The sequence below is a fragment of the Hylobates moloch genome, unplaced genomic scaffold (genome assembly GCF_009828535.3).
Source record: "Hylobates moloch isolate HMO894 unplaced genomic scaffold, HMol_V3 SCAFFOLD_5, whole genome shotgun sequence".
NCBI lineage: Eukaryota > Metazoa > Chordata > Mammalia > Primates > Hylobatidae > Hylobates > Hylobates moloch.
In genome coordinates this window covers 8,507,638-8,517,328 of record NW_026652280.1, presented here as the reverse complement: position 1 = coordinate 8,517,328, position 9,691 = coordinate 8,507,638, and positions in this window count along the sequence as shown.

The window sequence follows — 9,691 nt, the reverse complement described above, 5'->3', positions numbered from 1 at the left end:
GCTGGAGTGCAGTGGCGCGATCTCGGCTCACTGCAAACTCCGCCTCCCGGGTTCCCGCCATTGTCCTGCCTCAGCCTCCCGAGTAGCTGGGACTACAGGCGCTCCTCACCATGCCCGGCTAATTTTTTGTATTTTTTAGTGGAGACGGGGTTTCACCGTGTTAGCCAGGATGGTCTCAATCTCCTGACCTTGTGATCTGCATAGGGCAGGTTTTTGTCCTTGCTGTGCTTGGACTTGTAGATCCTTTGGTTTCTCTGAAGACCCCTGACCACTCTCTACTGCACCAAGGTGTCGGGGGCATTCATTTTCATGTAGGAAAGAGGCTTCTTATTTATGTTACAGAAAACTAGCATAAGTGAAGAAAGACTTTGGAATGTGGGTATTCATTTTCAGGGGCTCACTAGCATTTACAGGATGGTGAAGCAGAAGGAAAATATAAGCAGACAGAAACAACAGAGGATAGTAAGGAAGAAAATAAGGAAAAGGAAGAATTAAGTGAGGAAGGGAAGAAGAAGGGAAGGAAGGAAGGGAGGGAAGGAAAGAAGGAAGGAGACAGAGCGAGAGAGATTAATTCATGGAAGTCACATGAGAATATTCTACCTTGGTTTTTCCTGGGAAGTTAAGCTAAATAAAAGGATTAGCTTTGGGTTGGTGGCTGCAGAATTGATTATAAATGCTTTCTACAGACAGATGTGGAGGAAAAATGTCGGAGGATTCAATAAGAAGCTTATTTTTAAGTGGAAGTGATAGGAAATCTGATAGGGTGTTTCAGAAACCCTGGAAGGCTAAGTATGAAATGTTATATTATTAAATACTTGAACAATATTCAAACTTCCAAGCAGTCAGGGAAACAGAAATTAAAATAATAATGAAATACCATTTCCACATATCTAATTGGCAACAATTTAAAAAGAACAATATTATTGTGGAGGATGGCAGCGTTATGGTATTATAGTACTGTTGTCATTAGAAATGTGAACTGTTCCATTTTATAAATAGCTCTTCTATGATACACATTGAAAGTGAATTTATTTCATTCCAACAATTCCACTTCTGATCATCTAATCCATATGGATATCAGCACATGTACTTAAGGATCTTTGCATCAACATATTATTTATAAGCTAGGTGCAGTGGCACACCCCTGTGGGACAGCCAGTTGAGAGGCTGAGGTAAGAGGATTGTTTGAGCCCAGGAGTTCAAGGTCAGCCTGAGCAACATAGCAAGACCTCCTCTCTAATTAAAGAAAAATAACTTAGAGTCACAAATATATAACCAAATAATAGCCATCATGATGTATTAGCTGGATAATGATGATACATCTAGTGATGATATTCCAAATAGAAAAACATGTAAGGTAATATGTTTCTGTCAACATATAAAATTAAATGTGTGTATTTATTTATCAAGTAAGAAAGGCTATACAATAAAACTACTTATCAAGTGATGTTAGTGCAAATTGTCTATCAAATCATTATAGTAATCTCTAACTTTGTAGCGTTTTAAAGTAAATTTTTTATTGCATATTTGAGGCAAATCTCTCTAATAATATACTGTCCTTTATTAAGCTACAATCTAATATATGAAATACTACTAATTTTTAAATGCTTTGACAGTAAATTCATTGTCATTGGTCACGTCAAATGATCTGTTTTAAGATCAATATATACTCTCTCATCTTCTAGCATCTTAATTGCAGAAACCAATTTTACCCCTTTGAAGATTTGACTCACATATTTTATGTCCATTATCAACCTTATTCAAGATTAATGGGAATGTCCTTCTAACTTCATATATCACTTAATAAGTGAACACATGGTGAAACGTAAGAGCACAAACTCTTGTGGAGCCACACCTCTACATTTCAAGTTGATAAACCCCTCCCTGCTTCTATTCATGTATTTCATTATACATAAAATGAAAATAATTACAGCCTGCTTTTGTAGTTCTCAAATAATGTGGTTTAACTTCAGTATGATGACTGCCTCAGAACAATGGCTATATCTTCTCTAACTCAACATTATTGCTTGCTCCTGGTGACTATCCATAATTTGTAAACAAATGTATGAGTACATAATAGATGTACATACTTCTGGGGTACATATGATATGTTGATACAAGCATACAATGTGCAATGATGAAATCAGGGCAATTTGGATATCCATCACTTCAAACATTTATCATTTATTCATGTTGGGAACACTTCAAGTCCACCTCTAGTTATTTTGAAATATAGAAAAAATAATTGTTAACTACAGATTTCCCTATTGTGCTATGGGATATTAGATCTTATTCCTTCTTTCTAAATGTATTTTCGTTAACTGTGAACAAACCCTTCCTTATACTCCCTTGCCCAATACACTTCTCAGCCTCTAGTAACCATCATTCTACTCTCTACCTCCAGGAAACCAGTTTTTTTAGCTTTCACAAATGAGTGAGAACATGCCATATTTGTCTTTCTGTGCTTGGCTTATTTCACTTAACATTATCCATAGATTTTAATCATCTAGACCTCTTAAATGGAGAACAGAACTTAAGGACAAGGATTCTCTGTCTCCCATGGCAACCTCCAAATATAGGCAGAAGTGCCTGCCCTGCAGAATAACCTGCAAAACCCCTCACTTGTTCCCCTTTCCTCTCCTGATCATCTCAGAGTCCAGCATGCATTTTCCATTAAGCACCCAAGCAACAGCAACTCCAGGGAGCACTGTCCAATGGTGGGTGCCACCATCCAGGGGCTGCTCACTCTGATACCGGCATTACCGTCAGTCTCATGGTCTCCAGACCTTGCACCTGGACCTGTTCTTCCCAGGGGGATCTTGAGGACCTATGTGGATGTGTGGGTTATGTGAAAGGTTGATTGACGGGTGCTAAATCTTGAAAGAGGGGCCAAGTGGACACTGAGTGTGTGAGGGAGAAAGACCAATCAGACCAAAAGTTTAAACATTCTAACTTTTCAGTTGCACTGAAGATCTGTGCTGCATAAATCCATAACATAGTAATAAAAAATTTGGAAATTACATTTCCATCTATGTATGTAATTATCTGTCTGTCTATCTATCTGTCTGTCTGTCTATCTATCTATCTATCTATCTATCTATCTATCTATCTATCTATCTATCTATCTATCTATCTATCTATCTATCTATCTATCTATCTATCTATCTATCTATCTATCTGTCTATCCACCCGTCCACTCTTTGTGTGTGTGTGTGTGTGTGTGTGTGTGTGTGTGTAGTAATCTTACATAGTTGAATAAACAATACATATAAAAAGGGGACCATTCATTCAAGGTAGCAAAATTTCAAGTAATTTTTGTTTTTGTCTTAATAAAATTGAGAACATTTATTTTTTAATGAATTTGTATCACATATATGGTAGTAAAATATAAAGGAGCTGAACGGCTAGTGAGGGGAGTACAGAGATGGAAAGCCCAGTCCCTATTCTGGCCTGAAGAGAATGAAGCTGCCCATCTGCAGATGGACCTTGTGGGTTTATATTGTGAGTGCTTCAAAGGCATAGTTAGAGTTTATGAAGCAGCTGCTATGTCCAGGCGCTGTGATAAGGGCCTCATGGGCATATTTGGTCATTTAATTCTTGCAGCATCCCTACTGCTCAGATAAAAGAAGGCTTTAGGAGCACCACCTCTTATATCATGAAGAATTGTGCCAAGTCGTGTGCCTAAAAAAATTGCAAGTGCTACTAAAGTATTTTCATATGAAGTAACAAAAGAAAAAGCAGAAAAGATACTACACATGTTTTTTCAGTCACTCTATACAAATTTGACAGAGAATAAATAGACTTAAAATACCTGTAATTAAAAAGGCAAAGACATAATTTATAATCTACAAATAGGACTCAAAAAGAGAAAAAAAATCAGTAATCTAATGGAAATAGAAACAAAATTCGTAGAAAAAATTTTGTCTCTGCCCTTTGAATTCAGACTGTTCAAATTTTTGTTACACGAAGTACAGATTTTACCTTAGTTACTGTAATAAAAATTTTAAATCAAATAAAGTAACAATTTATTAGAATATTTTGAAAGATAAATGAAACAATCCACAGTTTTAATGTGTCTTTTTTTTCTTTTCAATTTTGCATTGCCAGAAGCATGGTAACTCATTAATAAAACTTGGAAGTTGATAATTTTGACGATTAGACTAATTTTATTTATTTATTTATTTAAGATGGAGTCTCGTTCTTTTGCCCAGGCTGGAGTGCAGTGGCACATTCGTGCCTCACTGCAACCTCTGCCTCCCAGGTTCAAGAGATTCTCCTACCTCAGCCTCCTGAGTAGTTGAAAAGACAGGCGCCTGCCACTACACCTGGCTAATTTTGGATTTGGTTTTTTTTTTTTTTTTTTTTTTTTTTAGCAGAGATGGGGTTTCACCATGTTGGCCAGGCTAGTCTCCAACTCCTGACCTCAGGCAATCTGCCTGCCTCTGCCTCCAAAAATGCCGTGATTACAGGTGTGAACCATGGTGCCTGGCCTAGGTTAAAATTTAAGCCAAAAATAACTAAAACACAGTGATCAAGTATATAAACAAATTACGCTGATTTAAAATTTTAGTTTTTGTATCAAATTGGCAAATAAGAATAATAGTAATGACTAGATTAATAATGTTTTGCTTGGCTAAATTTTAGTACTGAAATAATTTCATTCTTGTATTTTGTAACAAGTATGGATATAATACTATTTATACTATTTTTAATGAGTTATGATATATATATTCCAACTATCCCAGATATTCTATGTTGTTTCCTGTTTGTTCTTAAAGAAATTGTAGCAGTGAGTTTTAACTTTGGCTTATATTTTTATAATTACTCCCAATTTTATTTAACTCAAGAGTGCATGATATAGTATGTATACTGTGTGAAATTTAAATGATTCATTTTTCTTGGAGAAAATATATGCTTACCTATATTTTTTGTCTATGTCTATTCTATATCTATATATCTATATTTATGTGGATCTATCATTTATTGAACAAGAGATCAGGAAAAGGGTAGCACACACATATTCCCATGTAAAAAACTACATATTGGGTACAATGTAAACTACTCATTTGACAGGTGCACTAAAATTTCAAGAATTCACTACTATATAATTCATCCATGTAACCAATATCCACTTGTACCCCAAAAGCTATTGAAATAAAAATTAAAAAGAATGCATAAATGTGCTCCATATCCTTGATAAAACTTTCTGACCGACTTGTGGATTTATTAGTTGCTATTGTTTGTTTGCTTTAAATGTTTACCATTCTGATGAGTGTGAGTAGAGACCACTTCACACCATCGCAGCTCATGAAGCTGAGTTAACAGTTTTCATCTATTCATTGTTTTTTTTCCAAAGTTATTTTTTCTGAACTGCTTGTCTAAGTTTCTGGTATATTTTTGGTGAGGGTCTGTCTTTTCTGAAATTGGTGTTTGGCTCTCTATATAGTCTAGATTCAAGGCTTTTATTGTTAATATGTATTGAAGATACCTACCAACATGTGGCTGGATTTTTCACTCTTGGAATTATGATGAACCAAAATTTTAAATTAATATAGTTCAATTTGTCTATTATTAATTTATGGTTAAAGCCTTTTATGTGGTGCTTAATTAGTGCTTAAGAAATTCTCTTGATGTTAATTTCATAAATTTTCCTTTGTTAACCACAAGAAGTATGGTTGTAAATTTCACAGTTAAATTGATGATCTATCTAGAGATGACTTTTGTGAATAATGTAATGTAACTTCCTGCTTTCTTTTCCTTTTGTCTTCTCCTCCCTTTCTTCCGTCTCCTCCTGTTTCTTCTTTTTCCAATGAATAGAGATATGCATTCATCAAGCAGCATTTAGTGAAAACACCCTTATTTTCACATTGTTCTTCAGTGCCACATTTGTAGCATATCATGAGACTATGTAATACGTGCCTGTGTCTGGAATCTCCTGTTCCACTTGACCCTTTGTCTATTCTTGTGCCATTTCCTTACAGTTTTAATTACTCTAGATGTATTACAGTCTGTTAACATTTGGTGAAGCGAGATCTGTTTGTTTTCACAATTGGCTTTGTTGTCCTTGGCTAGTATTGGGGGAGATGCCAGTGCTCCCCTAGTTCTCAGTTTTAAAATTCTGTAGTGCTTTAATAAAATAGCGTATTCACAATTTTACGGGCTTAAGGGCAAAATTCCTCTGGACGTCCTTTATTAACAACTTGTCTGAAAATCTCTATTGGTAACTAGATGGATTAAGTAGCTGTCCAAGTCAGAACTTTTCTCCATATGTTTCTGTTAACAATTAATCTTTATGTCAAGTTGGCTTTTGCTTTTACTTGATAATTCCATTAATATTTTGGCAAAGTCATTACCTTTCTTTTATGTTATTAAAGGTATTAAGGTTAAGACTTTACTGAAACATATGTGGTGTTTTTCACTTATGGTATTTCTACAAATATTGCCTTTTCTAATTTATCAGACAGATTTTTGGGGAGCTATGGTTTGTGAATGGTGTTTTATTTCAGAGAACATAAACCATATCATAACTGTACTGTAAAAGAGAGAGATTATTCTGGTGAAAATGTTTTAAGATGCAAAAATAAGAACATATGTAGACTCGTATTACTATTTATCTCAAACTACATTTAATGTGCCAAAATACCCTAGCGTTCATTTAAGCATTCAGCTCTGCGTGTCATATATGAGTGGCTCTGCCTAAGTGGAGAGTGAAGGGAGGGTTTCTAAATGAACAAGCTGGAAAATTTCTTCTCGTGAGTTTCTTAATAATTAACACAAGCTATTCATCTCCTGTTTATGCTTACTCTTTACACAATTCCATGTTTCCCTTCAACATTTAATTCAATAAAATAATAAACCCACTTCATTCTCTCAAAGAAACATAAATATATAAAAATAACATAATAAATAACAAATAATAAAATATAGTTAAAATAATAAAAATGAATAAATTGTAAACATCATAAAATGGTACAGAACAATGTGTTTTCAACATTGTGATTTCACTGAAATAGAATTGCAGAACTTATGCCTTAAAAACATTAGTTATCTAAACCTGTATGCAAATAAACAAATATTTACAAATGCCAAATTTTCAGAATTATGTGTATAAAGTAAATAATGAGGATAGTGCTTTCCCTTAACCCATTATTTAAAATGGAAACCTGTGCCTCTCCACGCCTCTGCTTTCAGGTCCCTGAATCTTCCCTCACCTCTTCTATTACATCTCTCTCCATTGCTACTTCGCACTTTAGTGTTCCACACAATTCCAAATTTACCTCCTGTTTGTGGCCTTCCCAAATCACTCTTCCTCCACCCCATCGGACTGCCCAGAAAGCTGGGATCATAGCGGTTTCACTCATTCAGATGCTGCAAATGCCTGGGAAAGCTTCTACACAGAGGGTCAGGATAGGCCTCATTGAGAAAGTGACATTTGGTCATTTTTTTGAAAGAAGTAAGATGATTTGGAGAGATGTTGAATACCTATAATGAGAACAACAACAACAACTCAGAGGCCTTAGGGGTGGGGAGTTGTCTGTTGAAACAACAGCGAAGACTCCAGTGACCCTGGGAAACAAGTAGTGAGGGGTCCAGCAGGTGGCGAGGAGGCAGAGTGGTACCAGGTTCTGCCAGACTCATATAATGGTATGATTTTTAACTCTGCATAAGATGAGAAATATTGAAGATGTCTAACAGAGGAATGACACGAGCCAACTTATGCTTTATGGGAGGCACTCGAGGAGTATCAGATTAAATTGAACTGAGTTGGTTTTGAGAAAAAAGCTGCAAACTGGACAGTTCAGCAATTTCTCAGACACTATACATACAAAATATAAGAAAGATTATTGAGAAATATATTTAGGATGATGGGAACAAGGTTAATTAATATGAAATAGTGATTGGAGTTTAGGATGTTCACTTTTTTTGAGAATCTAAAAGTAATTTCTAAAGAGAACTTCAATTGAAAGTTCACACGCACCCATGCACGTGTGCACACATTTTTTTAAATTTTTATTTTATATTTTATTTGAGATGGGGTCTTGTTTTGCCCAGGCTGGAGTGCAGCGGGGCTGTCTGGGATCACCGCGGTCTCATCCTCCCTGGCTCAAGTGATCCTCCCTCCTCAGCTGTCCAGGTAGCTGGGATTACCGGCACGAGCCACCATGCCCAGCTAATTATTATTGTAACTTTTGCAGAGATGGGGTATCACCATATTGCCTAGGCTGGTCTGGAACTCCTGGGCTGAAGTGATCCACCTGCTTTGGCCTCCCAAAGTGCTAGGATTATAGATGTGAGCCACCATGGCCAGCCCACACAACCTTAATTTGAAAATTAAAGTTGTCAATAGTTTACAAAATTTTTTTCAATTGGTAGTTGAACTAAGAACAGACCCATGTTCACAGTGCCACTTGAGGGATATTTTTTTAAAGAATATATTGCAGTGAATAATAGACACAAGCTGTTGATGACAATACCACAAAGGTTTGGATATTTTAAGGATGGTTAAAAAAGGCAAAATGAATAGTATAATATTTTTGCCAAATTCTTACCACAAGACATGATGTATCAGAATTATATGCATACGTTTAAATATTTAACATATTTTATTTATTCACATGATTTTTTGCTGATATAAATAAAAGACAATATTTTAATTAATTTGAATAGAAAGTTGATTGAGAGTTTTCTATCATCAAAACTTGTCATTTGTTTTTTAATACCTACTTTTAATTCATTTTTAAGGGACAGCTTTAAGATACCACAAGCACTCCTGCTGTCTGCCATAGCAGCTGCTAGTTATTTCCAGGAAATGACATTAGTATAGCATATCAACAAGAAAATAAACAAAAACAGAATCAGACTTCTGTAAGGAACACTAGGGAGAAAAATCAGTGTTTCTTTAAAGGAAAAAAAAAAAAAAAACGTGAAATTTGAGAAAGAGCATTTTTCTTTTCAATCTTCTCAGAGAGCACTTAGCCAGAAACTAAAACAAGACACAACAGTACAAAAACTTAAGCATTTTACCTATTATCTGTAAAATACCTGTGGAAGAAAGTAACAAAAAAGACACAGGAGAAATCTGAATTATCAGAGACAAGTCGATGTATTGTCTTAAAAGTTATTTGAGGTTACTAGAAAATAATTTAGGAAAATCAAAAATACTGAGTTTCCTAATATGGGGGACTTGTAAAGTAACCTGGGACTAGCCTCTTTATGAGGACAGCTAGAGATGCTGAGATACACACACACACACACACACACACACACACACACACACACAGCTAAAAGTCATCTGATTCTCTTTTATTGTATATTGTGTAATAGCAACATTTTCTAATGCATCTGGCAACCTATAAGAATAAAGGTAAATTCTCTCTGGAAAAAATCTTAACATTATAAATGAACTGAAATTATTTATAAGCTTTACAATTTTTATGTTTATAATTTCTATTTATGTTTCTATGTATAGATAGCACAATTTCTGATATGTGTGTATATATATATATATTATATATATATTTGTGTTCATGTTATAAATATGTAGTGCCTATATATAGATACAAACAAAATGTAATTGAAAACAATGATAATTAATGAATACTAAAAGTAGAACCACAATACTCCCAGACAATATCTAGGTAGTGGCACCGTCTAACACAGACTTTAAATAAGCTATGAATAACAATGTTGA